At 44.1% G+C, this 19,592-nt stretch overlaps 1 protein-coding gene across 2 annotated transcripts in view; it reads right to left on the bottom strand.

Annotated features, from left to right (window-relative positions):
- Positions 1 to 19,592, bottom strand: part of CDH13 (cadherin 13) — a 1,028,096-nt gene that overhangs the window by 211,231 nt on the left and 797,273 nt on the right. The gene's annotated exons all lie outside the window — the stretch shown is intronic.

Genomic DNA, 19,592 nt, shown 5'->3' on the forward strand with positions numbered 1-19,592 from the left:
AGCATTATATTCCTAGCACTATGCACAATACCACAGGCTAAGGGCTCAATAAATATTTGTAGAATGACTGAATGAACAGGTGAAGTAGCAAAGCTGGTCTAACATCAGCCACAGCTCCCTAATACTTTTTAGTCTGCCCACTTCTTTTGGTCCCTGCTGTCACCCACTCATCTGAACCGTGGCCACTTGTCACCAGAACTCTCAACAGCTTCCTCCCTCTTCTTCCTGAATCTGCTCTTCCCTCTCTCTACGTCACCCACCTGCCATGTGGCTAGAGTGACTTCTGGAATGCAACCAGACCCATCACTCCCTTTCCTTAAATTCTCTAGTGGCTTCTCACTGTCCTTTGGACACTGACCCAAGCGCTCACACTAGCCAGTGTGATCATGGCTCTTTCCAGCCTCACCTTTCTCTTGCCCCCGCAGGGGCCAGCCTCCTTCCTGACTTGGGGACTTTGCATGTGCTGTGCTGCTGCCCAGAGTACCCTTCCCCCTCTGGTCTCCCAGCTAATTCCTAATGGACCTTTAGGCCTCAGTGTTTCTGGTGGACTGAATAATGACCTCAACAATATCTCGGTCCTAATCCCCAGGACCTGCGAATGTATCTTAGATGGCAAAAGGGGTTCTGCAGATGTGATTAACTTAAGAGCCTTGAGCACATCTGTGTTCCACTGGAGCCATCACTTTCTTCACATTGTCCTACAATGTCATCCTTCACACTGACATTTATGCTTTAACAAATTTGTGTGAAGAGGAAACCCTCAATCATTACTGATAAAATCATGGATTTGCCCAGCCAGTTGGGTATATATATGTGTTCGCTAATTCATATTTAAATAATTCAACTATATGCATACACATGTTCCCAGCAACACTATTCACAATAGTCAAAAGGGAGATACAGCCTGAACAGTGGATGAATGGATACACAAAATGTGGTCCATCCGTACAATGGAATATTATTCAGCCATAAAAAGGAATGGAGTACTGATTCATGCTACTTCATGGGTGAACCTTGAAGACATTATGCTCAGGGAAAGAAGCCAGTCACAAAAAACTACATACTGTGTGATTCTACTGATACGAACTGCCCGATATAGGCACATCCACAGAGACAGGAAGTAGGTGAATGGTTAGCAGGGGCTGGGGGATGGGTGGGAGGAGCAACTGTTTAATAGGTCTGGCTTTCCTCTTGGGGTGATTGGCATCTTCTGGAACTAGACAGAGGTGGTGGCTGCACAGCACTGTCGACGCACTAAATGCCACTGAATTGTTCATTTTAAAGTGATTACTCTTATGTCACGTGAATTGTACCTTGATAGAAAAGTAAGTACACTACTTTTCTTTTTTAACTGAGTAATACTTCAATCCTCACAGCCTCCCCAGCTGAGGAAACAGTGTGCCCCACCTTCTACCACCTCACCTTGGGGCGTTTTTCTCGATGCCCATGAGTTGTTACGGATGCTGAAAAGCCTGCCAGCTTTATCTAGAAACACCAAGCAAAAAGCCCCACATTCTGTCTGTTGGCTTCAGTCAGGCACCTGCCATCCAGGCGGGAGGAGGTAAAGGAGCCTCCAATCTTGTCGCTGGGGGGCGTGCCCCATGACAAAGCTTTGCCTCTGGAATCAGTGTTTATCTGCAGCTCAGCCGTAAGGCGGGGGGCAGCACTGGAGTGCTCTTCTGGGCACGTTTAAGTGCAATAAACACAGGCATGGAGTGGGCCGTCACATCGAGGGGAGATGTCCCACGCCTGCCCTTCTCCAGCACGACACCCACTGCTGTCACCTGCCGATCTTTCGGCGTAAGGGAGGGTTGGGGCGGACTGAGTCTTCGGCTCTCCTCTTCCCAGATGAGAGCCGCCTTCGGCAGAGACAGTGATGTGAGCAGGCGGAGAAGAAGGAAGGTGGGGATCCTCGTAGCCATGCCCACTCCTCTTGCACACGGGCAGCTGCAGTCAGCTTCCCTTGCGGAAAGCTCTGTCGCCGCGGGTTTGTGTTAGAAACAGCTGGTGGCCGAAGGCCTGGCAACTAACCAGCCACGCTGCTCAGGGGCAGGTAAGACTGTGGGCTCTTCCCTGGGCGCTGCTGCAATTCCGTCTGTAGGGGTGTGGGCACAGCTCGTGGCTCCTTACACATACCAGAGAGTTTCACGGGGCTTAATGGAACTGACCCTCTCCTGCCAAGGAGAGAGGAAGAGGACTGCTCAGGTCCCAGCCAGCTCGGATATTCCCATGGATGACCAACCAGTAGTTGTGAAGCCCCTCTGGCTGCCAGGCATCATGCGCGGTGCTGCGGAGACAGCGCTGGGTTACAGTGACGTGTGAACGTAAAGCTTCTGGTCTATTTGGGAAGACAAATGACCCTCTGTTCACTCTGCAGCTCTCTGCATCTAGTCAGGAACACGGTCCGATTAAAGGAGACTGCTGTGAGGTGGGCTGCAGGCGTGGGTGATGCGGAAGGCGGGTGGCGGGTGGTAGGAGAAGTAGGTGACAAAGAACGTGCATCCTGACAGCTCATCGCTGACTTCCCGCAGATCATGCCGGGGGTCGCACAGCATCAGGGTCCTCAAGGAGAGAATCGCAGCTCAGCCGGGACACAAAGCTCCAGGTTGGCTCTTTATTCGGAGGTCCTCATTCGAGGATGACAAAGCGACTTCAGACACTGAAGCTGGAAATGCCATCCAAATGTTTAAGAAAGTGCCCAATACGAGAACCATAAAACTCAGCACGAGGTCAGCTTGATGGTGACTCCACAAAATTCCAGCAATGGAGCCCTACAGGGACTGATTTTACAGTCCACTCAATTTGGTGACAGTTCTCAACTGAGAGCTTCATTGTCTTATGCTTTAACTGAAAGTATTTAACCTATTACAAATTATCATGAATAGTGCCAAACCGAACACCCCCAAAATGCTCACTTCAAATATATGAACCTCTTCACAGGCCAGCAGGAGCAAGTGGGCAGAGCTATGGGGTGGATGGAGGACAGGTGACAATGTTCAGGGAACATTCCGCATGGCCACTCAGCATCTGTATCAAACGCCCCCTGCTGGCAACTCTAGGGAGGCCACTGGACTCTTTCTTGCCCCCCCTTTAAAATGGTCTTCACAGGCTCTTTGCTCCCCTCCTTAGCTAGGACTGAATTTTCAACTTTCTCTTCGTAAGCGATTTTAGAAATGCTCCCTTATTACAAACGCAATATTAAAATAAAAGAAATCTAAGAAAAACATGAGCTACAATCCCATAATCACCTAACTGAATAAATGTTTCATTTATTGAGATTCCTGTTAATCTTTTTTCAGCATGCATATTCTTCTTTTTCCTCATATGTGGTCATTTTATAGATAAAAGTTTCATCTGGAGCATTATGTCATGAGTAATTTTCCCTTTTGCTTGTTTTTTAATTTTTAGACTTTGAATTTTTATTTAATTAATTAATTATTTTTCACCAAGGCAAATGAGTTTCATTATTATTATTATTATTATTCTTGAAGTACAGTTGAGTTACATGTTTGGTTTTTTAAAAATCTCCATATCCATTTACCCTACTCAAAGATAACACTAGTACATATCACCCATGCCTTTCACCATCCTTACAGAATCCTCCAAAAACATATACAAGGACTTTCTGTGATTTCTTTTTACAAAAAATGGCATGTACATTTCTCTTCTCAAGCTATATACATTGCTCTGGGCCACTAAGTCAGAGATATTAAAGTTATTTTTTTAAGCCAATTCATATTTCATAGAATGGATGTAATACAGTGTACATTTATTTAACCTTTTACTTTTTGTGCCTGGAGAAAACAATACTTCAACAACAGCCTTGAATATCTATCTTCAAGAACTGAGGTTTTCTATTTTTAGGATGGCTTTCCAAAGTAGGATTGCTGGGTAAAAGGCAATGCCTATTGATCATTTTAGTACATACTGCAAGAGTGGCTTGTAAGTGACAGAGCTAGGATTCAAATCCATGTACATTGGCCTCTAGAGTCTAAAGTCCCAGCCATTAATACTGTGCTACCTCTTTAACTTCAGAGATGTCCAACAACAGAGTTGAACTTCTCAAAGCAGCAAGCTTGCCTAGACATGCAATGTCCAAAGAAAGGCAGAGGGATTCATGGGGAGGGGGCTCTGGTGGAATAACCTCCATCTTTTCTTCTTATCTGAGATTTTCATATTCCCTAAAATGAATCCACTGTATTTCAGTCTGGTGGGCCAAGCAACTTAACCGTAACTACCCTGTTAGTAACTGAGCATGACCACTCTTGGGACATTTCTCAAGGTGACTACTGCTAGTTCAACAGTTACACAGCCACGATTCCTCAGCCATAATGAATAACAAAAGAAACTTGGAGAAACTCACTTTGATCAGTCTCTATCTTGACTAAAACCAAAGCTGAACCATAAATGGACTATTCAGAAATAAGGGTAAAAAAGTAGCACATCCAGCATAGTACATTTTTTTCACTGAGTAGCATTTCTTAATAGTGTTAGATGCAATTACATCTAAGTACCAGTTGCAATATCCAGAAATAGGTGATCTGATATTTACAGCAGTAAATCCCTTCTGAAACAACATTTATGCCATATATGTGTGAATGTAAGTGCTATCACAAAGGGCTCTTAGAAGAGCCCATTAGAGGCTTTTATTTTATTTTATTTTATTTTATTTATTTTTTTTTTTTGAGGCTTTTATTTTTGCATCGCCTTGAGAACGAGCCTCACAGGAGCTGACGTTTCACTCTAAGCCCCACAGAAGGGTAACAAGCCCATTCAGACAGCCCGGCTGCAATAGGAGACATTTCCCTAAGGAGAAGACATTAATGGAAAAAATATTTCACCTTTGCCTTTTTAATTTTGCAATTTAAAATCTCTCTAAATACACTTCCCCCTTTAAAATGTGATCAACCCCAATTTCCCCATCTTTATTACTGCAAAGAGTCAGTTATAGTATTCCTTTTGGAATAGCAGCAGGGGCATTATTTAGATTTAAGGGAGAAGGCATGCATGAAACTGTTATTCAACTGAATATGTTTAGTTATCACAGTTATTAGGAGGATTATTAAAGAGTTTGTGCTAGTTTGGAATATGCAGACGGAACTAAACACGTGTATGTGTGTGGTGGGGAGCACGCTTGTGGCTTATCACGTGTGCTTTTAATTAAAGGCTCTGTTGGAACCTGTAGAGTCTAGCCCTGGCGCTCCCAATAAACTCTCTGTGTGCCCTTGGGTAAATCACCGAACCCACGCAAGGGGAGCCCTGAAGATTTCTTCTGGTTCTCATACTGTTTGAAGTTTTGATACATAAATTAATATTAAACTATTAGTGAGAAAATATAGATTTGTTTCCATGTTACAGTCTAATACTGATGCCTGTGATCTCAAAGGTATTTAAGTTGGTAAATGCCACTGGCACCCTAATGATAACAGAGACAGTAATAGGAGCGAGTGTCTGTGGGGTTGCTCATGGGTGCCAAGCCCTCTGCTGGGTGTAGTCTCGCATCTGCTCCCAGGTCCTCTCAGGGGTATTGTTATCCCGATTTTACACATGAGGAAACAGACTCAGGTTGACCAGAGTCATCTCTCTAACGCGACAGGTAGATGAAGTTAAAAAAAAAAAAAAATCACTGACCATTCTCAAATTTTTCCTCCTGTACTGCAGTTACGGCGATTGAGAAAATTCCCTTTGCCTCCAAATTCCCACTCTGTCTGTCTGCTTTGAGATAATAATTGGGGCTACCACAGAAGTTTCCCTGCCCCCAGAACTGGGACAAAGTGTTAAAGTAAAGGAGAAACTTGAGCTGGCTGGGGCTGGGGAAGGTGAACGAGTCAGTGGTTAAGCTTCCTGATGGCTCTGACCCGAGTCCTAATGCTACCACGTAAAGGCTCTGTGACCTTGGTTTAATTACCTAGCCTCTCTGAGCTGTACTTGTAAAATAGGCATCAAATGGTACCACCTCACAGGGATGCTGCAGGGATGAAAAGAATTAGCACTCTTCCAGCTGTAAGATGCCAGACACGTGTCTGTTGCCACTGTTTGCCTCTAGTTTGGCGTTGAAATATCAGGAGAAAGGGGATGGAGAATAATGTGAATATATAGAGTAATAATAAAATTTTGTCCAAGGTGACGCAGCAAGAATCTACGAAGAGAAAAACCTTGGTCTACTGGCTTCACCATGTCTTGCTCACGTGTGATGTGCAGCTCACTAAACCCCACCATCGACAACCCCTTCTCTGGGCTTCATGGCTTTGCAAGGTTAGTGTTATGTGCCCCCTTTAAAGATGAAGAAACCATGCTCAGAGGGCTGAGGGCTTTACCAACTCCTTGCAGTAAAATGGAGGCACAAAACTCGTGCCACTTTGGTCTACTCACTATGGTTGTTAAGTCATGTCTGAACTTTCTGCTTCTATAATTGTAAAGGACTCATAACAATGTGGTTACACATCTTTAAATCTATTTCTGTATAAACAAACTAAATTAGTATCTACTCCTTCACCCGGCCTGGTATGAATATATTACTCATGCATATTACATGCTGATTTATTCTTCTAATAATGCATTATTAATTCTCTTAACAGCACATAATGCAAATCCACAAGAATCTCTATGAAAACAAATCTACTGAATGGTAAGGTCATGACAAATATGGTGACATTTCAACACTGTGGTCTCCATTTCATTAATTTCTACAACTGAAATAATACCCAGCTCCTGTGGGCGGACTGTCTGGTAAGTGATTTAAGAGCTGTGATCTGAGGAGGTTGGTTGGAAGGTGCCAATTACACTGGTGACTTTGGAAGTACCAGAGGCTTTCCCTTTGGGCTGGGGCAGAGATAGGGACCTACATTCCAGGGCCTTGGTTCAGGCTCTGGCTGTGTCATCTTCCCAGGAATGGTGGATGCTTCTAGGAGTTGTATGGTGTAAGACTCGAGTATTGGAATGGGGTTTGTTGTCGCTCTGGCCTCTTTCTCCCAATGTTCTTTGTGCATCTGGAGCAATGCAGCAGGCTGGGGGAAAATGGACAGGATGTGGGGTATACAACGGGATATGCCAATTGGGTGGAGGCAAAGGGGCTAGGAGGAGCCCCAGCCAGCTGCCAGGGAGTGGCCCTCAGAAGACAGCCTGGACCCAGTAGGCAATGGCCATCAAGGGTCGACCACAGGATAAGGGGGTGTCCCTGGAGTATATCCAACTCAGCGGTGGGGAGTGGATGAGCCCAAGGTGAATGCATATGTGTGGCAGGTAGTCCCGGTGAGGGAAGCATTTGTCGGCACAGTGCAGGCCCTACAATGGATTCTGGGGTGGGATCTGAGTCTCTGCTAAAGGAAAATGGAAAGAGCGGGGTATATGATGAGACAGGTGATTGGGTTTAGAAAGTCTGAAGAGGATTCAGCTGTCAGGCTCAAAGAGTGGAGTTTGATGTTCAAGCAAGACAGCCAACCAGCCAACCTGGCTTCCCTCCACCCATGTATTCAGCTACTCATTTGCCAGCACCTACTGTGGATGTGCCAGGACAGTCGTAGGTGCTGGAGCTACTGGGCGAATACAACAAACACAGATCCCGTGCTCATTACATGTGGGTGTATTTATTTAGAAGCGGCAGGGCCAGTTGCATTGAGGAGAAGCACCTATGATCAGGGCACTAGTGGAGGGTATAATGGGGGGGATCAGGGGGTCAGGAAGGGCTTCCTTGGGGAAGTGACTTTTCAGCTAGAACTTGAAGGGCAATTATAAGTTAGCCAGGTGAGGATGGAAGTGAAGAAAGTTCTAGGTAGAGGGAACAGCACCTGCTAAGGTGAGTCTGAAAGGGGCTTGGTGCTGCTGGCAGGGATCACGCTGAGAATAGTCACGGGGTGGCTAGTTTTGGGGCTGAGTTGTGAAGTGTTGAAAAAAAATTACTTCAGTTGTCAGGGTTGAATTGGGTTGAACCTACAGGTGAGGCCAGATGGCCTCCATGGGAAGTCCCCAAAGAATGCATGGCTCCGAGGCTGGACTCCAGGCCAGCCTGACACCCTTGTCACCACCTGAATTTGCAGGAGGTCAGATCCTGACAGGGACAGTAGTTGGGAAGTCAAGTGTCACCCACCCGCTGATGACAAACGACTCCATGGGGTTTAGAAGCCAGTGTGCTCAGCTACTTGGCTGTGCTTTTTAATTTTCATTTATTGAGCAGTATAAAACTAGACATTTATTGGCCAAAGACCATTTTTGTGTTCCCGTAACTCAAAAATGGTTACGTTTGAAAAAATGAAGTATTACCTGCTTCAAGTGTAAAATAGAGACCAGGCCTCGTTGGCACCGGCTGAATTATTTACATTGGAAACTCTGTAGTTGCATATTATGCCATGGAACTTTCTTCCCCAATGTGCTTTATTACATACACTCATCTTAACTTTTGACAGTCCATACCATGAATTGACATAAGATGGAAGTGTATGCTCCAGCAGGTAAATAATAGATGCCATAAAAAAAGGGCAGGACCCATTTTGACGTGATCCATTAAAATGGATCTGAAGCAACCATGATGGCCTTTCCATGAAGATTCGATAAAAACGTGGAGGCTGCAACGGAGGGGTGGCTACTAGGGCAGGCCAGGGAGTCGCCTCCCTAAGTGGGCAGCAGCCAGAGGGCAGGGAGCTGGGATGCATGTGGGCTGCTCACTCCCAGAAAATCACTTGAAAAATAACAACACTTTCTGCGCGCAGCCCCTATGCTGTTTCAACAACCTCCCAGGATGGAATTATTATCCCCATACTATAGGTGAGGATATTGAAGAGCCAAGAGGTTGAATTTCTTTCTCAAGGTCGGTCAGCTCAAGGTCAGAGGCAGAAGCAACACTAAGCAGGCCCATCTGACTCTGAAGCCAGCTGGTACCCATGGAAAAATCAACAGCTGCAAGAATCACCGAGTCACTTTCTCTTCGGTAGGTGGCTGGTCACTCCACACACAACTTAGATGGATTTCTCTAATACCCAGCTGCGCCAGCCAATGACTGCGTCAATATTTGTGAAACTTTTACATCCCTTTACGCCTGACAAGGGGTTTAGGCAGTATTGTCATCCGATTCTCTCAGGAGACTGTGGAGTAAGCTGTCTTCACCCCGAATTTTATTGATGTTGTTGACACCCTGAAGTTAAAACCCTGCAGAGGGTTCCTGGCTGTTAATACTAATACTAGCACAAGAATTCAGGTGTTTTTTTTTTAGATTATTGGTTTTTCCATTTTTGCTTTGTTTTTAACTTCAGAGAGCAAAGAGTACCCTCTCTCTTGAGAGACTTCCCAAGTCACACATGGGGGATGATTACTTTATAATTTAAACTATAAAGCCTTAAAGCCAGAAGGGACCTAAAACAGTGAGAGATAATTACTCATAGTTATGACATAAGGTGGCACATGTAATAATTTAAATTTAATATGTGTCAGAAAAATTCTGGTTTTCCATTAAAGTGGCCCAATGGTGATATGGTATTTCCTACTTGGACATGTCTATTGAATAAATGCAAGTGTGTTGTTATAAAGCATAGGAAGTAAATGTTAGAACAGGTATTAGACAGATACGGCAAAAATTATGAAGGTGAAACTTTAAAAGTTGGCATTTGGGAGACAATGGTTGAAACCTAAGGAGAGGCACTCTGGGGAAGCCCATCGCCCTCCTTTTGAGGGATTTTTCTCACTTGGATGAAGACCCTGAGCTGTGCAGAGTCACATGGCAGACCCCATGCTTTTCTCTAGCCAGTACCCATCAGCACCCTCCGGGCTCTGCCCAGTCAGCTGCAGAGGGAGCCAGGCCCCCTTCTGGCTCTAAAGTTGATAATACCTCATTCCTGGGAGCATTCCATTAAACCCTTCCAGAACAATTTTACAGACTGGGAGGCCGTAATCAAAACTGGCAATCGAGTGGCAGACACTTTGGCAAAATTATATGCAGGCAAGAACATGGCTCTAACGCCATCATAGAGTGGATGCTTGTGATGACATCTAGACATGGATTATCTTTTCTTAAACACATCATTCATGGTCTCCAAGAACAAACACAGTCCAAGCATCTCCCACAGGGCAGACCCTTTAGCCCACTTCAGTAAACATCCGTGTGACCAACACCCAGATCAAGATATAGGACATTCTCCAACCCAGCAGGCTCTCTAACTGCCATCCCTCCAAGGCAGTCACTATTCTGACCTCTGTTGCCATGGATCTGTTGTACCTATTCTCGAACTTCATAGAAATGGAATCATTCACAATATACTCTTTTGTGTCTGGCTTCTTTTATTCCATATTGAGCCCACAGGTGTCACCCATGTTGTGTGTAGAGCAGTTCATTCTTTTCATTACTGCCTACTTCACTTTATCTACCTATCTGTCTGTCTACCTACCTACCTATCTTTCTACTGTTAGTGGACATTTCTATAGTTTCCAATTTGGGGCCATTATACAAAACATTGCTGAAACTATTCTTGTGTGTCTTTGGTGGATATAAGCTTTTAATTCTCTTGGGGGCAGTCTACAGAGATAAATTGCTACATTATAAGGTATGCAGATATTTGGGTTTTAGAACGTATCGCAACACACTTCCAATGTGATCCAATGTACACTCCTATCAGCAATATTCAAGAATCCCGGTTGTTCTGCATCCGTGCCAGGACCTGACATTGTCAGTTCCTTCGATTTCAGCTTTGGTTAATGTTGATGTCTTGAAGGTACCCAAGCCTAAGCCCCCAGACCCTGTCCCTTTTCCTGAACTTCAGATGTTTATTTGCTATTGCTCGCTGTCTGTTCTCACCTAAATTCTTTTCATGTGCCTTTCAAAGTCAACATTGTCAGCTGAGGACTCATATCTCCTTTCTGACCATTTGCAAATCTTCCTCGGTCCTAGCTCCAATAAGCTCCCTAAATGCTAAATTCCTCATGCATCTTTAGTTACTCTTGTTCCCCTGTCACTCGAATTTGGAGGGTTGTACCTCTGCAATGTTTCTTGTATTGGGGTCCCTTCCTCTTTCCTCTCACACCACCTCTGCTCTCAGCCCCCATTATCTCTTGCCTAGACTATTTTAAGTTCAGTAAAAGAGGTTTCTTTAAACAGCTCTTTTCGGACATTTTAGAAATGGCTTTAATTCATTTCCTAGACAACTTCTCTGGCTCCTGATCAGAGGGTCTATAAACGTGTAACTGGATTAGTCTAATATTCAAGGTATTATAAAGTAGCTCATTTCCCCCCCCTGTTAACTCACTGAGATTCCTTCAAATGAAGACTATAAAAATATGATATGAAATTCATTTTCACAGAAGTGTTTGTTTTTTTTTGAAGTACTGGTTCTTTCTATGTATCTGGAGTATTACTGAGGCCACTCCACAGTTCTTCTAGAGGCTCCAAGCTGGGGGCTGCTTTGAGGCCGCATGTCACAAACTGCCCCATAAAGGCCCTTGGTTATTACTGGGCTCCAACGTTGGGCCCGAGAAACCCACGTTCCTGATCGTACCCTCTGAAGTCATCCTGCTTGGCTGAGACAAGACTCCAGGCATTTGTCTCCATCTCTATGTAGAAAGTGTCTTCTAACCTAACTAAATGACCTCAGATTTCCAATGTGTCCAATTTCTTTCAAACTCCACTCTCCATTCCTCCAGATTTGACAGGCTTAAGGGCAATGGTAAAGTTTACTGGCTCCGAGAAGTGGGATCAATGCTGCAACTGGAATCGATGAATGCTAACTCCAGTATTACTAACTTGAGGTGTGGGGTGAGTCACTTCACCAGGGCTCAGTTTCCTCATTTGTAAAATGGAAGTCATAACTGCACCTACCCTGTGTCAACTACAAATTGGCATTTTCCATTGGCACTTGCCATCTACCTCTCCAAGGATTAAATCACGTGCTGCTGCAGCTGCTGACTTGCAACACCCCTGAAAGGAGTTCAGGGTGGAGAGCAGGAATGAGGCACTGTGCGCTCTGGGAAAAACCGGCAGAACACGTCTTCAGATAGTTAGATATTTTCAGGAGCCAATTTTATGAGCTCAATTTTTGTATCTCCTCATATCTAGAAAAGCACTAAAATCCTTCATGGTGACGTCTGCTCCTTGTGACTAGCAGTAACCTGCCTGAGACTAGCAGAAACCTTCTGTAAAAAATATGTGCTTGATTGCATGTATTCCCCCTTCGCCAAAATCACATACATACTGACCTTCCCCCCTACCTCTTTGAAGCAGTGTCTCAGAGCTATCTGGGATGCCGTCTCCTGGGCTGCAGTGCTCATTTTGCCCCAAATAAAACTTAACTTGCAACTCTCACATTGTGCATTTTTTAAGTTGACACCTAGAAGGTTGATGTGAAAATTAAATGAGACAATCTGTGTAAAGCCCAATGCTAGCATTTAGTGAGTACAATTGACAATCTGACTATTATTATTATGAATGCTAAAAGAAAGTCGCCACACTGTCCATTTCCTCCGTTCATACATTGCTTTGTTCCTAATCAGCTTATTTCAGACCCTTAGCAATTCTCTCTCTCCTTTGAGTTTTGCCCTCTGGATCCGTCTTCCAGCCTCTCAACCAGTTTGCCTTGTTTCCCAGACTCCAGCTGCAACAAGGATAGTAACTTCCTGGTGATGATCCTCGTGCTCACCCCCTTTCAGCCTTCTGGGGCCATGCGATTCCTTTTAGCCCACGGGAAGTGTCACTTCCAGCTTGAAGCATTTAATAGCTGGTGTTCAATACCTCGGCTCTTTCCTCCTCTGCCACAGCTGCAAAGGAGGTCACGGGCTCCACGCAGTACAAGTTGTCAGAGCCTCTGTCAGCCTGGGTCCCTTGGTAACTATGTGGAGCAGAGCTTCCCAGCAGATCCATGATGGACAAGTAGCTTGAGCAAGAAAGAACCTGTGTTGTGTCATGTCTACTAAAGTATTAGGGTTAACTCGTTACTGCCGCATAACCTAGTCTAGCCCTGACTAACACACTAATTTGCTTTTAGATTGACAATCTGTTAATGAGCCTCTTTTGGCCATTCCACATTCCTGAACTGTCCCGGAGGGATTCTCAGGTTGAATATGGCCCACTCTCCCAGCACCCTCTCAGAGCCACCCTCTTGAGCATCTTCTTATGCTAGAACTGATTGTACCCAGTGAAAGATCTGGTCACAGCCAATGACTCTAAAGAGTTCTTCTGGAGTCAGTAAGAGATTCTAGGAATTCACTTCACTTTTACCTTTGCCAGAATTACTATACACTCATCCAGGAAAACATCATAGCCAATGTATCTAGACTTCTTTCAATTCTTTAAATAGGCCAGCAATATAAATTCACTGGTCCCTTTACCAGTAATATTTTTGCTCCAATCCCTACCACTTCCTTTACCTCCTTTCCTGGCTAACAACCTTCAAGTCTCAAAATAAGTGCCACTTCCTCCAGGAAGCCTTCCTTGATTCCCCCAGCTAGGTGAAGATCCATCTGTTGTATACTCCCAAACTTGCCCCAGGTAACACTCAGAGCATTTGCATTTCTTATTTAATGTCTTCTCTGCTGAGTTATAAATTCTGTGATGATGGGGCTGCAGCTGGCTTATTTACCACTATACACTCATTTCCAAATTCTGTACCTGGAAGAGAGTAGGTGCTCAAGACTTATCTACTGATCCATAAAAATTATCTGCCTTTATAAATAAGAGGGAGAACAATTCAGATAGATGCCCCCGCCCCAACACGAGTAAGCCAGCTCTCACATTAAAATCCCATATCTAGAATGAGATGACGCTCCTTTGAGAGAAGCCATAACTCGTTGCACAGTAAAGAACTGTTTCCCACAAACTGCTTTCTGCAAAGTTTAGTTCATTTTCACAGTTTGAAAATGTGAAATAAAGTCAGATCCTTGGCTTCTTGATTCTTCCTCATACATAAGCTCACTGTGGTGCTGGCATGATTTTTATGGGCTAGAAATTAGTGGAGTATTCACAAAGAGAAATGTCATGCAAGCCTGGCTCAAGATCCAAATTACAGAGACTTCTCCCGACTCTGAGAATAAAAGGACCTCGACAGAGCAACGCTCTCCAGACAGTCTCGGTTGTCGAATTGTTTTCGCTTTTCATTCTTTAGCACCGCAAAGAAAATTTTCTAACAGTGCAAAATTCTTGGAGGAAAGTTTCTACCCACCCCTCTGAGTCAACATGTGACAAGAGCTATCTGAGGATAGCTGTTACACATTTTCATGGCAAAGATAACAACTCGCCACATACTCCTGGATGGGGTCTTCAAAAACCGAGTTTTAGAATAAACCACTGGGAGCAAGTTTTGAATTAATTTTCTGGGTTGGAATAGAAAATAGAAGCAACTCATCTAATACAAAGAACATAACAAGATAATGTTACTCCCACATATGTCAGCTTTTCATTTCTTTTATTTTTCCTAGCTCATGTGTGTATATATATACACACACACACACACACACACACACATATATACACATATATATATATACATATATACCCACACAATTTTTTAATGCTAGAGTGTGTGAATACATTATAAAATGTAAGTTATTAATTTATTTCTAAACGAAACGAATGCTTTGCTTGGTGTGTTTTTCACTCCTTCATTCACTCAACAAAATATTGTGGCTTTTGGAAAAAGAATGAGGTTTTTTTTTTTTTTTAACCTGCATATAAAGCCCCAGTTCTCATATTTTGGTAATATCTCTGTTTTGACATCTAAGAAATTCTAAGTATTTGAGAAAATTTGCATTGCTTTTTAACTTTGAAAACTTTGACAGTTGGAGTAATTTTCTAGTCATTCACCCCTGTGAATCTAAAGTGGTATCTTTTTCTAGCTTCCATCAAGGGAAATTACAATACAGTGTAAGGTTCCTCTCCTGATTACAGAACTCATCTTCAATTGTGTCACTGAAAAGACCAAACACATGCAGACATTTGAAATAAGAACCGGTCCCGACTGTTTATTACTGCTTGTTAACTCTTCCGAAGTCCATAAAACAGCAGTGACGCTGAAGTTACTGCAGAGAAAAGAGCAATTGCTTAAATGGAAAATGCCGTGTAAATGAATTTTGTAGTGGTTGTTTCAAAGCTTCTAGAATCTAATCGAAGAGGCTCGAAGTTGGTTCGGAGAATCCTTAAAAGTAATCCAATCCAACCACCCAGATGACGTACGAGTCCTCATGTAAAGATGTATTAACTCTTCTGAAAACAGAGCTGAGAAATGTGAAATGACTTGCCTGAAGCCCTCCCCAGCTGACCCAGAGTACACTGAGCACAGAAGGGCTGCGTGAGCCTGGGCAGGAGAAGACCTCTCTCAGCCCACATTTCTACATGTCCAATTGGGGGTGTATGAGTATGCTAGGGCTGCCATAACAAAGCACCCCAAACTGGGTGACTTAAACAACAGACATTTATTCTCTCACAGCTCTGAAGGTCAAAAGTCCAAAATCAAGGTGTTGGCAAGGTTAGTTCCTTCTGGAGGTTCTGAGGGAGGGTCTGTTCCAGGCCTCTCCCCCAGCTTCTGGTGGTTTGCTGGTGACCCAGTTCTTCCTTGTGGACATCACTCTAGTCTCTGCCTCCATCTTCAGATGGCATTCTTCCTGCATCTTCTGTGTGTCTCTCTTTTCCTCAAGGATGCCACCAGTCATTGGATTTCGGTCCTACCCTAATCCAATATGACCTCATCTAATACATTTGCAAAGACCCTATTTCCAGATAAGGTCCATTCCAAGGTTCTGAGGGACATGAATTTTTAGGGGACACTATTCCACCGGGTAGGGAAAGCGATAATGACACCCACTGCATAGGGTGGTGGTGAGCATTAAAAGCATGTAAATAAATATAGGGAACTATGTCTGCCACATAGTGAAAGCATGATAAACGTTGGCTGTATTAGGAATTGTCTCTAAGCCCAGGCTGTATTCCTACATAGCACACAGGATAATTTCATTCTAATGTCGATGCTTTCAGCTTCTGTTGACACATTTTTAACCTCCAAGATGCTTCCTATTGGGTATATGGGGCAACTTTTGGCCCAAAACATTCTCTTGTATTTCCACCCTTTACTTCCCTACTTTTAATCTTAGTCTTCATCAATTATTTGGAGACTGGAGAAGGGCTGGCAAAAACCTGATCTTTGTCTCTGAACCAGATATAAAAGAAATTTGTCTTGTACCTTTTGGAGAAATTTTCCAGATAAAGGGGACCTGATACTTTGGAGCAGGCAGCATTTCAAGTCCTCTGTTGTCACCCTTTCCACTGGGCATCCTGGGGGCAGGGTCTGAGTGACAGGCTATGGGATTCGGGTCATATTCAGACCCGACCGTTGATCTTTGCTTGATGCTTTGCAACTTGGGAAAATAAAGTAAATCCAACCCAACTTACTTTGTTTCAAAGTCCATTTCCTGTGGTGCTAGCAGGCATCAGCGGCTCAAAGACAATTCGTGAATTGTTTGGCGAGCATAACCCTGGAGCTTAACATGAGGTTCAACCGAAAGAGATCTGGGCTTTTCTTTCTTCCCGTGTTTTTGTCCAATCTGTGAAATACTTTCTGGATTTAGCTGATTTTCCAGGGTCAGGGTTAAAAAGCCCGCTGGATTTGATCAGCGGTTCTCAATGTTAGTGTGCGTTGACATCACCTGGACGGTTTGTTGAAAACACAGAATGTGTGGTTCTGTCTTTAAGTAGGCAGACAAGCACCCCAAGCACATGTGGGAAATGAAACACTGGTGGTGAGGACATCAGCTTCTAGCCTCGTGCCTCTGGGTCTCATCCTCTCCATGGAAGAATTCCGGAAAGGATTTCCCAACTACTGTGGTCCTTCTCTTAAAATTCCTTATTCCAAGGATTACTTCATCTGTCAAGGTACCTCTAATTTCCTGATAACATTTTGAGAAGTGGAAACTTTTGCCAAAGAAAGTTATTCTCTCATTGGCGTGTTGTGTATTTTTAATATTCCATTAGATTTTGTCCACTTATCTCTATAATTTCAAATTGTACTATATCATTTATGGGCTGCAAAAGGATTTTCACAGGCAAGTTCAGTCCAATTGTGTGACGGTGTGTTTATCAGTTTCCTCAAAATGTCATTTAAATTCATATTTCACATTCTGAGATCTGTGCTGTGTTCTCTCTCCATCTCGGAAAGCAAAAAATCACACACATCCAACTACCACTTCTAATATGAATAAAAAATGTTCTCCACTTTATCTATTCGAAACCAATATCCCTGAAGAATCTAAACATCTCACTCTTTTTCTTTTCTTTCTCACAAAATAGCCCCAGGAGAAACCTATCAGCCACATCTCAGCCATCCATTCAGAGGGCTACTGGACTGAGCTGACAAATCCAATCCCACTGTAAAACAAAGCAAAAACATACCAAAAAAATCCTTTAAAGTTGAATTAATTATAGACATGAAGGAGATATGCCCACAGAATCAAACCAGGCTTCCATTATTCTGACCAGGTTCCTGTCACCTTGCCACCTACCAGCTGCGTGACCCTGGGCAAGTTACCAACCTTCGAGCTTAGCATCCCCATGTGTATCATGAAGAAAATGACAGTCCCCCAAACTCAGAGAGTGTAAGAATGAAATGAGAATTCATGGAAAGTATTCAGCCCAATGACTGGCTCATACTGAATCTTCAATAAAAGTTCCATTATTAGTATGACTTTTTACTGCCAAATAAGGACTCTTTGATAACTTGTTTCATTTCTTCTGATGTCTTACTCTTTGCCTTTATGTTTTCTTCCCTCTGCCAGTAACAGTCTTCCTCCCTCTCTTCGCAGAAACCTTCTTCTTACTGTCTAAGTCAGGAGTCAGCACACTATGGCCCATGGGCCAAATCCGACCCACCACTTGCTTTTGTCAATAAAGTTTTACTGGAACACAGCCATGCTCATCTGTTTATGCTGTGCTGTCTGTAGCTACTTTTGTGCTACAGTGGCAAAGTTGAGTAGTTGCAACAGAGACCATATTGCCCAGAAAACCTGAAATATTTACCATGTTGCCTCCCATAGATAAAGTTTGCAGATCGCTGCTCTGAGCCCCCAGATCAAGTCATCCCATTCGTGGCCATCTTCCCCAGTCCTCTGAGACAAAGCTACTTCTCTGGCCATGCATGTCCCTGGTCCCACATATCACTGTGCTATAAACAATCATCTCCACGCCTGTCTTCCTGCTACACTGTGTGAGCACCTTGCAGGTGGGCATCAGCTCTCACATCTTTGAAACCCCAGGCTAGGAGGGTGAAGGCCTTCAGAGAAGGAAGGCCCTGTGGGGTGGAGGAGAAGAGGGTTGCGTGGAGGGACTCTGGAATCTCAGCTTCCAGTAGGGGTCACAGAAGGGAGGACAGAGGGCTTTTGCGATGCATGCACGCTACACACACCCCACAGAGACAAGTGTACACCCACCTGTGCACACAGCTATGTTCACATGTACATACTTTTGCATAGCCTGTAACTCCATGCACCCGTTAGCAGCATAGCAAAGTACAAACGCACACACATCAGTAGGGTCTTCATACCTGTGGACTAGGAATGCTGCCTGCCATATCAGTAAACAAAGGATGTTGCAGCCATCAAGCCACCACATTACAGCGACCCCCCGAAGGTGAGCCCTGTGGGAACTCGGGATGGAAACAGGATGCCAGCCATCTAGCAGTCAACTGCTGCAGCCACCCTGACAAGACAATGCACCCTGAGGAGATTCAGGACGAGAACACAGAGGATACTGGTCCAGATAGCTGAGGTGCATATCAAAGGAATGATTTCAATGAGCCCAGACTCTGCATCTTCCCATTCATAGAAAAGCACTAATTTTATTAACTTGAGATGTCTGGTTTTCTTTAATTAACAATAATCTTTTGATGTTCTGACTACCTGGTCTTCGTTGCAAAAACTCCTGTATATCCTGGCTCCCCCCACCCCGCCCCGCCTCTTCAGAGCAGTCCCTCAGAGCTATCTGAGAGTCCTGTCTCCCAGGCTTGAAGTCCTAAGAATGTCTGCCAAATAAAACATTAACTATCAACTTTTAGGTTGTGCATTTTTCTTCAGTCGACACACCTCAGTCCTACATGGCACCTGTACCTGTTGCATGACAGCTTAAATATAGAGACCAGAAGGAAAGGATGGATCTAGCTGGCTCTCTGATTTCATTTTGTTCTCCCAGAAGCAGACCCTAAGACCAAGATTTGGGTGCAAATAGCTTATTCAGGAGGTGATCCCAAGAAGCACAAGTGAGTGAACAGGAGAAGTGAGACAGAAAATAAGAAAAAACCCAATATATGGGGCGGTAATGAGCAGGTTATCACTGTGGGCAGTTGGGGTTCAATCCTGCAGGGTTATTGGGAGACTGGGTAGAACACATCTCAGAGCTGCCCTACTCAAAGGGTGAGGAAGGGATATTTATCATCCATAACTCTTGTCTCTCGAGGGTTGACGGCTGCTCCTTGAGCATGAACTCCCCCAGAAGACTGAGCACACTCCCATGGGAAGAGGAAGTCTCCAGGCTGACAGCTGCAGGGATGAAGAAGCCGACAGCCCATTGGGAGTGGTGAGTGTAGGGCACTGCCACGTTATCTAACCCAAGAGTCAGAGGGTTGATGCCATCACCATATTGC

The sequence above is a fragment of the Eschrichtius robustus genome, chromosome 19, assembly GCF_028021215.1.
Source record: "Eschrichtius robustus isolate mEscRob2 chromosome 19, mEscRob2.pri, whole genome shotgun sequence".
Lineage (NCBI taxonomy): Eukaryota > Metazoa > Chordata > Mammalia > Artiodactyla > Eschrichtiidae > Eschrichtius > Eschrichtius robustus.